The following is a 17,607-nucleotide window of genomic DNA, read 5'->3' as shown; positions in this document are numbered from 1 at the left end:
TCCCACCCACGGCATCTGGAGCCACTTCCTTCCTGGAAGGAGAACAAAGCAGAAAGAGGCGATAACCCCCTCCCCCCCCAGAAAGTGTGGAGGGCTGGGCCCCAAGTGGGCAGATCTCCAAGAAATAAGACTGCCAGGTGACAACTGGGGAACCTGAGAGGCCCCTGGGAGAAGGGTGGGGATTAGGTCAGCCCAGGACCCCTTTTCCTCTGTTTTTTTTTTTTTCCAGCCTGTCCTCTGGGAACCCCAGACATTCCTCCCCCACCTCCTTTGTCTTTCTCCTTTTTCACCTCCTCCCCTATCTCTCCCTCTCGTCTCCATGACCACTTACTCCCCTGGACTCCGCTGCAGAAAGACCATGCATGATTCTGCATTTCCACCCCCTTATCTTGACATTCCAGGCCTTCCTAGAGGGCTGCCAACACACCTCTCCACCCCTTCCCGCCTCCAGTTCTCCCCTCCCCAAGCTTTCCTCCCTCCCGACTCTGTTCATGTGATTCCCACAGGCCACACTGAGCTTTCTCCATCTCCCCCTGTGGCTGTCCTGCCTCTCCAAGACCCCTCAGTCCTCACTGCCACACACACACACACACGTCACAAGTCAGAAGTCAGAATACACCACCCCCTTTGCTAGGCTCCCACTGTGCTTTCATTCCCCCCCAGTGCTCACCACACTCTGCCCTGGGGGCGAATAGCAATAATAATCGTAATAGAAATCCTTGTTTACCAGAGTCCGCCTCCCCTTCGGTCGCACACAGAGCCAACACTGGGGAGTGGCTGCCCACCCAGGATGACTTTGCCCGACTCCCATGGCATTAAGATGAGGCCATGTCACAAACCAACAGAATGTGAGCAGAAGTGCACTCCAGGGCCAAGGCGGTAAGAGGCTTACCGCACCCATGGCCTGCATGTCCGTGACCAAAGCAAGCTCGGAAGCTACACGTTGAAGATGGCAGAGTTGTCAGCACCTGGTCTCCAATGAGCCCCCTGCCAGCCTGGGATTTCCTGCGACCATCACAGGAGCAAAAACCAAGCTTCTATCGTCTCTGAGCCATGACACATTCTTGGGCCTAGTTGTTACACTGGCTAGCCTAACCTGACCGATACAAGCAGCTACCAAAGTATGGAGCACCCACAATACGCCAGCAAACTTCTTGAATGTTCTCACGGTCATTATCTCAGTTAATCTCCACAGCACTTCTCTGAGGGAGCTGCTGGGAAGTCCCCATCTTATAGATGAGGAGACTAAAACTTAACAAAGATTAAGTAACTTGGGCCAAGTTACCCAGTTAATAAGCTTCATTCTAACTGGAACCAGACAGCAGTTATCTACAGCAAGTTTCATACATGTCTGATACCACTTCCCCCTCCCCCAGGTTACTGGGAGGTTCAGAGTGGCTCTCTAGTCTCCCCTTCTCCCCAACCCCCGCCCCTGCCATGGAGACAAGTTCTGAGCCACACTAGATATGGCTTAAATTACTCAAATGTAATTTAAGTTTATCTAACTTAATTACTTAAGTAATTTAAGTAACTTAAATGTAAGTTACTTAAATGTAACTGCTTTTTAGTTCCTATTTTCCAAAAGCCCACTCGGTCCCGCACAGAGTGGGGGGCACCGCACATACGTTGACTCTGACCTCCCCCAGAAACCCCACCAGGTGGCTATGTACTTTGCTGATCTGGAAGGAGGCTCCAGGAAGCTAAGTGACCCAGCCAGGTAGAAGGAGCTCTGTCCCTTGCCTCACCTCCACTCTGCCCCCAGGAGAAATACTCAGCCCTCATCCCACCTCTCCTTGTCAGGTCACTTCGGACCCTCCGGCGGGGGCGGGGGGGGGCAGTTTCCAGCAAGGCAGGGTGGAAAATGGAGGAGCATGTACCAGCACGTGGGTGTGCACACACACGGGCCTACGCAGCTAAATCAATCTCTATCACTCAGTCTGATTTCCATTTCTTCAAGAAAGAGGGTGGAGTATGACGGAAGAGTAGAAGGAAAGAACGTTCCTCAGGCTGAGGAATAAAAGATCAGAAAACAATAAGGTCGACAGAAACTAGAGATATCATGGCCAGCTCACTGGCTTATCCCAGGAGGAAACGGGCCCAAAGAAAAGGCTAGCTCAGTGAGTTGGGGTTAAAATCCTCACTTCTGGGACGCCTGGGTGGCTCAGTGGGTTAAAACCTCTGCCTTCAGCTCAGGTCATGATCCCGGAGTCCCGGGATCGAGTCCCACATTGGGCTCTCTGCTCAGCAGGGAGCCTGCTTCCCCCCCCCCTCTGCCTGCCTCTCTGCCTACTTGTAATCTCTGTCTGTCAAATAAATTTTTTAAAAAATCTTTAAAAAAAAAATCCTCGCTTCTAAAACCCTGCAAGTGCTCTTTGCACAAACCCCTCTGCCCCAAAGCTCGGGGAGGGGCTACAGCATCCACAGTTTCATGGCTCAGCTCAGCGGTCTCCTCCTCCAGGCAGTCTTCCTTGGCATCTCTACCACTTCCCTGTACTGCAATGGTTTACTCATCTGTCTCACCCACTAGACTGGGAGAGGGCAAACACAGATCCTGTCTTTGTCTCCGTTGTGTCCCCAGACCTCGGGAGACCTGGCATACAGTAGGCACTCAGTAAATATTGTGGAGCTGAATGTCCAAATGAGCGTATGGATAACCTGAGTGATTATATGTGTTCTTATACATAATAACGGCCTCCTGTCTACACAGTGCTTTCACTTCTCAAACCAGATAATCTCAGTGGAACCCCATGAGAGCCCTGTGACAAGGAGAACAGTAGCGAGCGTACGCACATATGCACACACACGCATGTGCAAATCAGCACAAGCCGTCCCCATTCATGTATATGTATAAGTAGGTAGAGACCTATCCCTTTCTAGACACTGAGGAGGATGTCACGACGTGTGATTTCCTGGTTTATCTGCAGAAATGGAGGCCTCCCCCACCTCGACACACACACACACACACACACACACACACACACACACACACACAGGCATCTGGTCCCTCACCTGGTTTTCCCCTTTGCAGGGGGAGGACAGGGAGAACAAGAGAAAGCCAGCTGTCCACAAGGGGGCATCCAGAGACTATTGGACTCAAGGACTCAAAGCCAAGATGAGACAAGGAGATCTGTGGGAACAACTCAAAAGCCTGGTGGGGTCTTCTGCAGAAGCCCAGAGGAAGAGATGGTCATCCGCTAGAGAAACAGGACTGAAGGATGAAGACAGTGCCCCAGTGCCTAGATAACAGAAATGGTAACAATGATCAATATGAGGGATAAACAGTAATATGTACTCAGTGTTTCCCATACGTTGTCTCACACGCTGACCTGATCACCTACCATGTAAGAACTCATTTAATCCTCGTTTCACCTCGGCGAGATTCAGTGTTGGCTATAATTCCCGTGTGATAAGTGACAAAAATGTCTCAGAAAGATTGAAGAGCAAAGTCAGAATTTGAATTCAGGACCTGTTGCCCACGGTTGGCACTGTTAACAGCTCGGCCCTTGTTGGCATCAGAGCTTCAGACTGCCTACTTCTCAGCGCAGGACCCCACACTACACCCCACTGGCCTCGTATGTGAGGTAGTTTGGGAAGGTCCCAGAGTTTGGGAAGGTCCCAGAAGCTGATTCCCCGGAGAGAAAAGCTTGTTGCCTTGAAGCTCCCCATTCCTGTGCTCTAAGCTGTTGATGTTGGTTGGCATGGTTCCTTTGAAAGCAATAAAGCATCTCATAGCAACACCCATAAAGCTGTTTTTCTCCCTTTGACCCAATAATCTCATCCCTAGGACTTCATTCCAAGGAAATAATTCCAACGGAAGCCCAGTGTTATCTGCATAAATGTGTACACTGGAGTCTTTTCTTTAAAGGTCAAAAATTGGGAACCAGGGTAGGAAAGTGGTTTAGTAAACTGGGACATCAACACAATGGGCAATCAGGCCTAGAGATCCGCAGCTGGGTGGCTGTGATGGGAATGGGGAAAGCTCTCACTGTTCGCTGTGCCACCAGCACGCCCCCCCCCCCCCACTAGCGAATTCAACTAATCACGTTGATCAGAGACACAGAGAGGGAGAGAAATCTCTGCTCGTGTTCAAAATAGATTCTTAGCCTCCACCGCCCCCGAGGAAATGGCAGAGAAGCTGAAATGCGGCAACAATCTCAAGCTAAATGATTCGCCGCTTTTGAGTTTCCGAGGCCCCAGATCCTGACTGACTTAGAGAAATTTCACAGGGTGATTTGGATGATTGGTTATTGGCCATTTTCACCTTTCGCACTCTGTTGTGATAGAATTAAGTGATGGGATTCTTCATATTAAATTCTGTGAAAGTGAAAAAATTTTAATGTAGTTTAACTTAATTTAAATTAATTCTGCAAAGGTTAATGGCGCGGGTTCTCTTTTCTGGCTGGACCCCGGCGGACACATACACAGACCATGGACCCTGATGTACGACATCTCTCCCTTATTAGTAAGTGGGGGGAGAAAAGAAGATTTCAGAATTAGCGTCCCCACCATGATTTCAAATTCCAAGAACGCATAGGTTAGGATGGTGACAAGTGTGGCCGGCCTTTTCCAAATCATGGTTGGTATTAGTGACCCATTACTGCAAATCACCCTAAAGCTTAAGTGTCTTTAACCAACTTCTGTTATCTCGAAGCTTCTAAAGGTCACGAATCCCAGTGCAGCTTAGCTGAGTCGTCTGTTCAGGGTCTGTCTCCCGGCCACCAAGGTGGTGTCCTGGGCAGTAGTCAACTAATCACTTGGGAAAGTGCCAAGCTCACTCACGTGGTTGTTGGCTGGATTCAGTTCTTCGTGGGCTGCTGGGCCCAAGGCCTTGGTTTCCTCCCTGCCTGTTGGTGGGAGGGCTCCTCGGCCCCTGGGCCCCTCCTAAAGCCGCAGCTGGCTTCAGCAGCACGCAAGGGAGAGAGGAGAGTCACAGAGAGTGTGTTCAAGCAAGATGGAAGTCACAGTCCTTGCTCGCCTAATCTCAAAAGTGACATTCTTTCACTTTCGCCATGTTTTATTCATTAGAAGCAAGTCACCGGGTCCAGCCCACACTCAGAGGGAGGGGACTACACGGGGACGTGCGGTAGGCCTACCACATACTTGAACACTTTTAGCATCTTCTCAATAACAAAAACAGTATTTTCAACATTACTTGTCTAATATGGAGATTTTCTAAATCTGTCGGCAAACTCCCACACCCTTTTCCCCACAGACTGCCGTCCAACCCCCCCTGCCCCCACCGAGCTAACGTCCATGCTGTCGTGGCATCTAATTCCCACCTCACCTAGCAGAAAGGCCCAACCTGCAGGGAGGGGCAGGGCAGCCGTGTGGGGGAGGGGACAACCAGATACTTGCAGAAGCCAGCAAGGCCTGGTCAGAAGTGGCCTCATCTCTCTTGGGTTCAACTCCCCCTCCCTTTTCAGCCCTCTGCACTCCAGCCACACGGGCCTCTTCCCTGGTCTCAGACAGGCCAGGCCCTTCGTCCTCCCTGCGAGAGCTTGTGCTCTTGCCTCTCCCGGACCCTGACCTGCCCCAAAGCCTCGCCGGCCTAACCCCCACTGAACCTTCAGCCTGGACGTCATCTCCTCTGCGGCGGCCTCCCCTGGGCCTCCACACTAGGCCAGGTCCCCTCCCTGGAGATTTCTGATGCTGACTCAGTAGTACATTTTCTACAAGCCCTGGGGGATTTGCTAAGGAGTACAGGTTTGGGAGACCCTGCCCGGAGCTGTCACAGGCTCCCACAGCACTTCCTTCTCCATCTCACTGGACACGTGGGAGACTAGTTAAGTAGTTGCCTGAGGGCCAGGTCCACGTGTGTCTTGTCCAAGCCCAGTGGGGGTGAATGCGGAACGGAAGGGGCAGGCCAGAGGGAGAAAGGCCAGGGGAGGAGGGAAGCAAAGGAGCACTGATCTCTCCAGAGCAGGTGAGAGGGAGGCTCAGCTTGGTCCTGGGAGAGGCAGGCCTTACAGGGCATCTGGGTTCCACTGAGAACTTGCAAGGTGCTAGGGGAGAGTCAGAGATCTAAGACAAAGAGAGATCTTCCAGAATTCCTGCAGAAAATCAGGATCTTTGGGTTCTTTCGGGTACAGGGCGGGTTGCCCACGGCCCTGAGATTAAGGGTGGCCAGATTCAGCAAATAAAAACACAGACGCCCCATTAACTTGGAATTTCAGGCGAGCAACAGATAACTTTTTGAATAGTTCTATCTCAAATAAGACACAAACATCTTGTATTTTATCTGGCAACCCTGCCAAGGTATGAACAGAGTCTGAGGCACCGAGGCTGGAGTCTATGATTGTTCTGAGGGGTTTCTAGAAAAAAGAACTAATTCTAGGGCTCCCCTCTCCAAACAGGGCCAAGCCCCAGCCAGACTGCTCAGAAAATGGCGGCAGTCACCACGATTACCTCACAACATTAGAAGCAACCCAAATATCCTTCAAGAAGGGTATTCGTGGGGAGCCTGGGTGGCTCAGTGGGTTAAGCCTCTGCCTTCGGCTCAGGTCATGATCTCAGGGTCCTGGGATCCGTGCCCTGCATCAGGCTCCCTGCTCAGCAGGGAGCCTGCCCCCCCCCAATCTCTGTCTGCCTCTCTGCCTACTTGTGATCTCTGTCTGTCAAATAAATAAATAAAATCTTAAAAAAAAAAAAAGAAGAAGAAGAAGAGTATTCGTTTCCTAGGGCTGCTGTAACAAATACCACAACCCCGGTGCCTTAAAATAAGAGAGATTCACTACCTCACAGCTCTGAAAACTAGAAGTCCAAAATCAAGGTGTTAACAGGGTCATGCTTCCTCTGGAACTCTGGGCAGAATCCTTCCTTGCCTCTTCCTAGCTTCCAGGGATGGCCGTCAATCCTTGGTGCTCCCTGGCTTGTGGCTGCGTTTCACCAGTCTCTGTCTCTGACGTCACATGACGTTCTCCCTGCATCTCCCTCTCTTGTCTTCTTCTTTTTTTTAAATATTTTTTTAAGATTTTACTTACTTATTTGACAGAGAGAGATCACAAGTAGACAGAGAGGCAGGCGGGGGGTGGGGGGAAGCAGGCTCCCTGCTGAGCAGAGAGCCGGATGTGGGGCTCGATCCCAGGACCCTGAGATCATGACCTGAGCCGAAGGCAGAGACTTAACCCACTGAGCCACCCAGGCACCCCTCCCTCTCTTGTCTTCTTATAAGGGTACCAGTCATATTGGAAGAGGGCCCATCCTAATCAAATGCGGCTTCATCGCAACTCAATCCCATCTGCAAAGATCCTATTTCTAAATAAGTTCCCATTCCAGGTACAGGGATTAGAACTTCAACATACGTTTTGGGGAGGGAGGGGTCACAAATCCACCCATAACAAAGAGAACAGATAAATTAGGAATCAGTACATGGAAGGAAATTCATTATGGACTTTTGAGTGTAAAAAAAAAAAAAAAACCAAGGCCAAGGGAAAAAGCATACATCACGTGATCCCCTTTATGATCTTCTACAAAACCTGTATTTGAGCCTTTATGTGTGATTATTACTTACATGTTAACTCATTCAACGAATAGTCACTGAGCACCCACCAGGAATGCTGCAGTGAATAAAGCACATCCCATCCCTGCCTTCCGGGAGCCTCCAACTGGGTGTGCAGCTTGATGGAAGGAAACACATCTACCCATTGCTTTTATTTCCAAGTAAGCTTGGAGAGGGAGAAGGAAAGATGTTCTCTCTTCAATTTATTTTTTCTGTACTGCTTGAATTTTTATAACAACCATGTTATTAATTTGCAACTTTCAAAAAAAAAGTGCTTAGCCATTTTTTAATCCGAAAGGTCGTCCCTTTGGAAGCTGCTGTCTTCTTGAGCACAGTGGTTCTGGCACAGTCACAAACCTTGTGGTACTGACTTGTGGGGCTGTCGGACCAGCCATCAAGGCTTTACCTGGGTGTAGATAAGTGATACCCAGGAAGAAGTCTCTATACAATCCTGTCACTCACTTACTCAAATTGTATTGATGAAGAGCGAGATATTGCAACTGTATACATTTATTTATGTGCTTATTTTATGTCTGTCTCTCCTACTAGATTCTAAACCCCAAGATGGTGGGGTCATCGCTTTTTTTTTTTTTTTTGTACAATATTGTATAACCAGCCTCCATCTCAATGTTCAACACATATTAATTAGCTCAATAAAACTGTGTTGGATGAATGAAATAATATCAAAGCTTGGGTTGGCTCCTATCCTTCACCTAGTCTAACCCACTTACTTTATAACTGGCGAAACTGAAGCCCCGAAAAGTCAAGCCACAGAGCAAGTGAGTGGTAGCAACACCTAGAAGAGACTCGTCACTCTCAATCCAACCTCTGTCCCTGAAAAACAAAATGTACGCATTTTATAGTGAGATCAAGACATAACCAATTAAGTATAGGGAAGCACTGTCTAATAATTACCAAAATTTTAAACCACTGTTTTCATCTAACTGTGGCTTTTCCCACTGGGGCTGAGCAGTCAACAGATGTTGGGTATTGCGGGTGCTAGTTAATCACACCCCTCGATTTTCCAAGTTCTGGTCCAATAGAGAAATAGTCACAGGAGACAAGTAGGGATTAAAATGTCAGCTTTATTGCTGGTCCAGATGGATTGGAGGATGTGGCTTGGACCCAAGACCCAAATGGGCTTCCTTTTCCTTCTCCCCTGATTTGACCTTACCCACCCACTCACAGCAGAGCAGCTGGACCATTGAAGTCCTCTCGATCCAGGGCCTGCCCTGGTGCTCATCGCCTAGAGGAGGCAGGACCAGAGAGAGCAACATGCCGCTTGCACTTAGGTCAGTCCCAGAGCGAGAGCCAGGAACAGGTTAAGCAATGCACCCTGGATCCTTTTTCCCTGCCACGCCAACCCAAGAGGTCACTCCCCCTCTCACACGGAGGAACCAGGAAGGGGGTGGTAAGAAAGTCGGAAGGTTTCTTCCCAATACTTCCAAGAGGATGTAAATTCCTGTTTTATGGGCTGATGAGAGAATGGGGAGAAGAGAAAATTGTCCTCTTTAATGACAGCCTTCAATTCACCCCAAGACCTTTTCATAGAACCCGACCACCTCTGTGTTCCAGAAAGCAGTTCTGAGGTTAAAGATGGGGTCAATTGAAAGATGAACTTGCTGGGGGGTTAAAAAAAAAAAAAAAGGCACAGAAAATTGAACTGAAATAACAAAGGCTACATTTTTCCTATGCAACGGGAAATGCAGAGGTGGGAAGTCCTGGGTTGGTGTGCAGATCCACAATGCACCCCAGATCAGCGCTTATTCTGCCTTTCTGCTGCACTTTCTTAGCAAGTGAAAGGTCATTCTTGAATGACCTTTGTCCTCATGCTCACAGGATTTCTACTCCATGTCTAGGCATGCCATCTACATTCCAGGCAAAGGGACAGGTGAGTCAGGGACAGACTGGTGACAGTCTCACCTGTCCCTTTTATCAGAAAAATGATAGCTTTCTCGACAAGTCCCTTCGGTACATGTGTGTTTTCTCATTGGCCTGAACTGTGTCACTCGCCCTACCTTTCTGCAAGAGGACTTATGAAATTTAATTTCTAATTGGGCAAAATTGAGTTCTTTCAAATAAAGGAAGACTAAGGTCCAATATTGGATAGCAGAATGACCTGCCACAAAGGTCACCAAGCAATGATGAAAGAAAACATGGAAAATACTGTCAAAGAATTGCTTCTTAAAAAAAAAACACAAAACCTGGAGGTATGGCTGGCTCAGTTGGTGGAGCATGAGACTCTTGATCCTGAGGTCATGAGTCTGAGTCCCACACTGGATGGAGAGATTGCTTGAATGGATGGATGGATGGATGGATGGATGGATGGATGGATAGGTGGGTGATGGGTTGGGCTTACTGAGAAGGGGGCAAACATTCGAGAGAGAGATTATCCCCTGTGCAAACACTGTCAGAGCATAAAAAGATTGGAACTTTAGTTCATTTTACAGTTGCATAACCTTGTTGCCTAAACCTAACAAAAAGAAAACATAATTAATTAATTAATTAATTAATACCACATACCAAGCTAACCTGCAGGCTGACAAAAATTCTGTTTTCCCCTACTTGGTTTCCCCCGTTTTACTTCACCTAATCTTCAAATAATTTCCTAAGAAAGAGTATATGGCAAGTAAACTTCCTCAGTAAATAAACTTCCTTACCTGTCTCCATATGTCTTTGATTTGCTCTGGTGCTTAATAGACAGTTTAGCTGGGTAATGAATTCAAAAGTGAAAGTCACTTTCCTTCAGAATTCTGAAGATCCTGTTCCACTGTCTTCTGGCACCCAGCACTGCTGGTGAGAATCTGGTGCCTTTCTGATTTTCATTCCTTCACAGGTTACTTTTTTCTCCCTCTGGAAAATTTTAGGAGATGCCTTCTCATTTTCCTGAGTATTCAGAAATTTCTAAATCTTGTGTGTTCTTTATGGAGGGGGCTTGATGAGCTGTGTTATTCTGAAGACTTAAGTCTTTTTGGTCTGGGAAATTCTGTTCATTTATTTACTTGAAAATTCTTTCCCCTGCTTGCTCCCTTCTCCCTAAAATATTTACTCATCAAATGTGGACTTCCTGCATTTTTTTCTCTTATCTATTCTCTAATAAAATTTCGGCTATTTTACATTATGCTTTATTTTTCTGCGCAATTACTCGGACTTTAACTTTCCAACATTTCTACTGAACATTAGTTATGTTTTTCATGTTCTGGGGCCATTTTGTTCCCTAATTGTTTCCTTTTCTTAACACTAATGTTTTATAAATTCAGTGCCTTCTTCAATTCTCTTTTTAGCTTCTACCTATAAATTGTTTTTGATTGCCTCAGAGGTCTTATTTTCAGTTTGTTTATCTTTGTCTTTCTTTTTCACATTTCAGCTTTCCTTAAATAGCTTCTGGCTTGTGATTGTCCATTCATATTTAAGAATCAAGCAGTAGAAAATTTTCCTGGAATCTTTGTGCACATGGGTAAAAAGAGATGAATGGCAGGCTTTGTTTCAGAGTGAGCTGGTCTTCATGCTTTGGGACGTCCAAATGTCAGCCTACAATGTGCTTTACTGGAGGATACCACTTTCGAATCCAGCTTTCCTAGTCTTCCTCAAACCATTCAATTTCTTTAAAGAAGACTCTCCCTTTCAGGGGGAGGGAGTAATATAGGGATACAGGGGAGCCAAGCACTCTGCATGCTTGGCTGAGCACTTTGCATACAAGGGTCAAGGAAGTTGATCTCCCCATTTCTAGACTTTCAATTAAGCCCCCATCTTCAACCACATATCCCCTTGCCGCCCTCCATTGCAACCAGCAAATCCAAGTCCCAAGCTTCTTCAGGCTTCTATGGGCAGCTCAGCCCCCATCTTGGCTGCAGACCCTGCCAAGTGTATTCCAGACTGCAGCTCCCTCTATCCTGCTTCCTCGATCCCCACTCCTCCACCAAACCACTCCTCCAGAAATGTGTTGAGGTTTCTCTTGTCCACAGGTACCCTTCCCCTAACCCTTTTCTTTGGAAAGGTGCCTATGTTTATTATTCTTCTAAAACATTTCTGAAGAAAGAGACCATGCGCATTTAGCTGACTATCATGGACTTGAAGTCCCATCTGCCTTGTAATGAAGGGTGGTGGGCGTGGGCGTGTGTTCTCTTTCATAATTTTACATGGATGGACCTCAGCAGACTGTGCAGTCTTCCTAATCAATGACACATTTACAAGAAATTCCAAAATATGCACACACATGGAAGGAAAACATTTTTATTACACAACATTTGAGTGTGTGTTGATTAAAATACATTTTAAATATGAAACTCAAATCAGACACGTCCCTAAAGCACCTCCTCCTCAGAATCCGAAGTTTTGTAGAATATGCTCAAGAAACCACTGGTCTATTAAAAAGAACATGATTATTTGGATTCAGACCAACTTGATTCAGAATGTGGCTCAATCATCTGTTCTCTCCAAATGTTAGTTTCCTCATCAATACCTACCTCTTTCATTCCTGGGAGGATCTGATGTGATAATACATGTGCAAAGCACCTAGCACAGAACCTGAAGATTGGTAGGTGCCCAGCAAATGTTAATTACTCTTCCTCCTTCCACCTCACGCTGAGCTATTCTCCATACTCCCCTTTGTTCACACTATTCCCACCTCCCTCTTCCCCACCTCCTGAGTGCCTGCTCAGTCTTCAAGGTTCAGCTAAAACATTCCCACATTGACAAGCGTCTTCTCTGACCAGCCAGAAGATTCATTGTTCGCACCTCTGTTGTCGCATCTCTCTGCTACAGAAATTGCTGTGCACACACCTGTCCCTCTGGTGAAGGATTCCTGAAAAACAGCGTCTTGATCTGGTTCTTAAGATTCCTCCCTAGCACCCAATTTGGTAGCTGGGACAGAGTAGGCACTCAATAAATGTTTAAATAAATAACTCGTTGAATTGCAACAAACTCCACTGGATTATGGACAGCCTTAAACAACTGCCAGGCGGAGACTCAAAAACCAAGCCATGACCCAGACAGACAGATTCGAACTTGTCCACGTTGCAAACATCCCGTTCCTTTCTTGCAGGAGTTTCTGAGCTGTTGTCATAATGACCTGGGCTTTCAACCCTGCCACTAGGCCAAACACAAGTAAACACGTTCAACTCCACGAGACAGAATCTTGGTTTGGCTTGGCCCTTGCCCTGCCCCATGAGACAGAGTCAGGAAGACTAGACAGCACTCACCTGGATTTATGAGAACCCGATGGGTGGGGATAGGATTTTTCATTCTCAAGAAGGACATGTTTTGCCCTGGGGCTGGGCTGGGGCAGGACGCTTTCTCTGTTATTCTCTTTACCTTCCCCAGGCAGCATATGGCTGAAGAAAACATCTTGAACCTGGACCTCTCCCCTCTTCTTCCCTCTACCTTCCTCTCCTACCCAGGCAGGGTCAGGCCATTAGTCGGGCAAAACAGAGATGTGACACAATCTGTAAGCAGGACCCTGTTCCAGGGCCTCACACAGAGCCGGGGGGTGGAAGAACACGACCCAGGCTGGGAGCCGCTGGCCTAATGAAGAACACAAAGTCCCTAACTTCAAGAAGCCCCCAGTCTAGGGGCGCCTGGGTGGCTCATTCAATTAAGTGTCGGACTGTTGATTTTGGCTCAGGTCATGATTTCAGGGTTGTGAGATGGAGCCCCACATCAAACTCAGCACTGGGTGTGGAGCCTGCTTAAGATTCTGTCTCTTCAGGGCGCCTGGGTGGCTCAGTCCGTTAAATGTCCGCCTTGGGCTCAGGTCATGATCCTAGAGTCCCCAGATGGGCCTGGGAACGGGCTCTCTGCTCAGCAGGGAGTCTGTTTCTGCCTCCCCTCCAGGACTCCTGCTCTCTCATTTGCTCTCCATCTCAAGTAAGTGAATAAAATATTAAAAAAAAAAAATTATCTCTCTCCTTCTCCCTCTCTTAAAAAAAAAGCCCCAGTCTAATGCGGTGAGGAGACAACGCATAGCTCCCAGGCTGATGTGGTCACACCCACATTCAGGAAACACCCAGTCCAGAGTGGGAGACAGTGCGCATGCGCACAAGCATCATCCAAAACCGAGTGGACACCGTACAGGTCGCGGTGCCTCCTGTGTCCCTGCCGTGCGCCAAGCATTTGACATATGTATCACTTTCAAGGTCATTACCCAAAGGGTCCAGCCTACAGCGGTATCGTCCACGAAGGCAACCCCCCAAAAAACGATAATTTCAAAATAACTCAGCTTGTCGATTTGAATGCCTTAAGCCCCACAGAAGGGGTTCACAGGCCACAGCACTGCTGTGTAGATCGCCTTGCTCTCCCAGCCTCTCCTCCTGCAGATGTCCCTCCTCTCCTAGCCCTGCCCCGAACCTCTTTCCTCACCATTCCACATCGCATTTGCCCAACGATTATTCTGACAAGTTGGCACCATTCTGAGAGGCTGAGGGAGGCAAAGCCATGGAGTACGTCAAACGGGATCTGCTCCAACGCGCAGGGAGGAGGGAACGCCTGGGAAGGAACACTCATGCCCTAGTAATTTCCACCCTGTCACACACACATTATCGCATCTAAGTCTCACAGCCACTTTGTAAGGTCGGAGCTAGCATCTCTATTCCATAGATGGAAAAACCTGAGGTTAGCAAATAACCTGTGGCCAGCGGCGTACCATTGCAAAGTGGCAGAATGAGGACGTGCCCCGACGGCGACTGTGGGGCTCCCGTGCACAGGGACACGTGGTCACTCAAAGCACAAATACCAGTCAGCAGGGTGCCCAGAGTGCAGGAGTTGGGTGACTCAGGACTTTGAGGGAATGTTTGGTGAAGAGTCTTCTCCAGGGTGTGGCAAATTCTTCAAGACCTCAGGCTATGTATGCGGTTGTGTCTGTATGTGTCTGGGAGGCAGGTGATGACCAAAGGGAGTTCCCTTCAGCCACGGTCCACTTCTTATAGCTCACGGGGTGGGAGGACATTTCATGCAGAGCCACTCATCCCGGGGAAATGCAGCAGGGAGGGCTGTAAGGACACCTCCCACACTGAGGAAGATACGCAGGGATGCTTACTGAGCAGTCAGAGTGGGCCAGGGGGGACTCCTGAGTGTAGAATTCACTCAGGGCATCTTGTCACAGAACGCGGAGACTCTGTCTCTGACAACAGGAGGCTAGTGGGGCAGGGAGGGTTTTTACAAGCGAGGAAACTGGGGTCTATCAAAGTTTCACTGCTGCAGAGGACTTGGGGCCAGGCTTCTACCCAGACCTTCTGATCCCACCACACGCTGCAGCCAGTCCAGGCTGCCCAAAAGGACCAGAGAGTTCTACAGCCCACTCCCACGTCTCCAAACCCACCCGAAAACCGTAGGTCAGATGGGGCTTTGACACTTCCGTCTTTTCTTTCAGGGGCCACCAAGTGACTCTGGACGTGGGTTCATTGGGGTGGTTTCATGGTTTCTTGCAGGATCTGGCAAGAGAAGGAACTCAGTGAATGGAGGGGTGCAGGGAGTGACGACAGATGGTATAGGGAGAAGGGTGCTGAGCAGGAGCCCACAGGGACCTCTTCCTGGTCTGCCCCAGCCCAACACCCAGGACAGCCTTCCATCACTGCCTGGGAGGAGGCAGGAGAATGTCACGCTGCACAGAACCCCTGAGAAGGGGGAGGATGGGCAGGATGATGGAGCAGGCCAAACAGTTGGGGTGCCTATGCTTTTCTTCAATGCCCACCCCCCTTCAACTATATTAGCTTTGACTTAACTGGTTTACTCATCCACACTTACTGGCAGGCCTCTGTTTGAAGAAAGGGTCTGGCGTCCTATCTTCTTGCCTAGGAAAAACTTTGTATAGGGTTTGTTGGCAATCCTTTTCCGTTGCATGTGTTGAAACCAGGAGTCCCCTGTCCATGTAGGAGGAGGTTCCCAGGCGGGGGTGCTGGAATGGGCCAGGGCAGTTTTCTCACCTTCGCTGCTCCTGGGTTCCCCCACTGTCGATCTCAGGAGTCTTGAAAATGTGGCTTCTCCTTGAGGCCATCTCCGCCAAACACCTCCCCCCTCAGTATCTGAAACTTCTGAACATCTCTCTCTTTTTAAAGATTTATTTACTTGAGAGAGAGAGAGAGAGAGAGCAGGAGGAGGGGCAGGAGAAGGGAGAATCTCAAGCAGACTCCCCACTGGGCACCGAGCCCGATGCAGGGCTCGATCCCACAAACCTGAGAAACCAAGAATCAGGTGCTCAGCCAACGGAACCATGCAGGCACCCCTGAATGTCTTTTTTTTTTTTTATTCCCTGTGGTTCCGCTCTGCCAAATTTGGGTACTATTCCCAAATTTTTTCTTCAGTCTTTCAAGAAGGGAGTTTGTGGGGGATACCGCTGATACTCAAAGACATAGGCTTGGGCCCTCGGATGTTCTCACTGCCCTTTGTGCCTCCCCCATCCCACAGGGTCTTCTGGACTCACCGGCACATTGATGCCTATGGAGCCATCTCCCGGCCCTGCTACTTGTAGAAGATTCCAGTCAAATGCTTACTGGCAATTAATTCCCTTTTCCCTTCCTCACCTCTGCACGGCCGGCCGTTAAACCGTTGCCTTCTTGAAAGTCCCACAGCCCCATGATACTCCACCCAAAGATGCAAATACCGGGGAAAGGGGGTGGGGGGCCAGGTATCTTATTCTCCCAAGCCTCCCTCCCTGTGATCTGAGGAGGTTGAAGAGACAGCTAAAGACAGTAAGACCAGAGCAAGAATTGGAGGGCCTGTCCACAGCTCGCATTGCAAAGACTCCGTCCCTGGCAGGAAGACAGGGAGCTAGGTTGGATAACCTTGAACTCTTAGCCCTGGGGGACAATGGTGGGGCTGCCCTGGTGCTGGTCAGCAGAGTCTCTTTACCCTCTGACCTTCCAGAAGGCAGCTCTTCTTCTCCCTATGCAGGTCTGTTTCCTGGTCTAAGAAGGAGGCCCATGAGGCTGGGCAGGAGGTAAACGAGGGGGTACATGCTGTCAGCACCCCAGAGCAGATGTAGAAGCCACCCTGAGATCAGAAGCCTGAATACCATGCCATGCATCCCCAGCAGTCCCATAAATCCTGCTCCCTTCCCAGTCACAGCAGGGAGTGGGCCCTGGGGCTTTATGGATGAAATGGGCAGAATGGGGAAGCACCCAAAAGGCTGCAAATGCTCCCCACAGCCCAGGCCCCGCGCGCTGCTGGAACCCCCTGACAGTCCAATCCTCAGCGACCAAAGGACAGATGGGCCTCTGGGAGGGAACCCTCCTCAAGACCTTGCAGGAGCCCCCGTTTCAAAGCAAAGAAACATCCCTGCCCTCAGAGAGTTCCCACTTCAAGGGGGGAGACCCAGGCCTGACTTGGAGCAGGAGGCCAGGCTTCCCAGCCCAGACACCCCAGGCCACTTCCCAGCTCCCTCCCCCAGGGAAGGGCAGGGCTGAGGGTGGAGACTGTGAGTAAGCAGGTTTGGCAAGGACAGCACTTCCAAGGAAGGTGACTCAGAGGCCGGAAGAGAGTGAGAACTGGGCTGGGCCCTCACCTGGCCTGTTGGGTGCAGCTGCCCAAGGCACTTGGGGGAACCCTGTGTCCTCCCATACCTTCAGGCTCCCCTACTCCCAGGGCCTCCTCAGGGAGGGGTGTCAGGGAGATTCCTGGGGTCAAGACTCCTGCAGATGCCGGCAGGCTGGAGAGGGGACTGTAACAGATCCCCCACCAGAACGCTGCCCTCTCTCCGCCAGAAGCTCAGACAGCGTTTGCAGAGAGCACCCCCTCCAGGTGCTCACTCTCCCTCTGGGCGTGTGCCTTGGGGCATGTGCTGTCTGAACCTCCCACAGCACTTTGGACTTTCAACCTGGCTGAGATGCCTCTGGCTTGTCCTTCAAGAAAGACTGAGTTACCCAAAGGCAGAGACCAGCCTGACTCTGGCTCAGGGCACTTAGTACAGAGCAGACTCTCAGTAGGTGTTTAAAAGTGCTGAATGAAACAATGACCCGCCAGGTGCAGTGTTCCTTAAGGCCTTATTTCTCCACTCCATCTCAGAGATGTCGCAGCCTCTGAACTGGTCCCCTGGCTTCCTCACTTTGGCCACCACCTCCGTCCTTCAGCCATAATATAGCCAAAGGATCTTTGCAAAACATAGTGCCATTTTACTT

The sequence above is a fragment of the Meles meles genome, chromosome 18 (assembly GCF_922984935.1).
Source record: "Meles meles chromosome 18, mMelMel3.1 paternal haplotype, whole genome shotgun sequence".
Taxonomy (NCBI): domain Eukaryota; kingdom Metazoa; phylum Chordata; class Mammalia; order Carnivora; family Mustelidae; genus Meles; species Meles meles.
Note: the sequence above shows the minus strand (reverse complement) of the source record.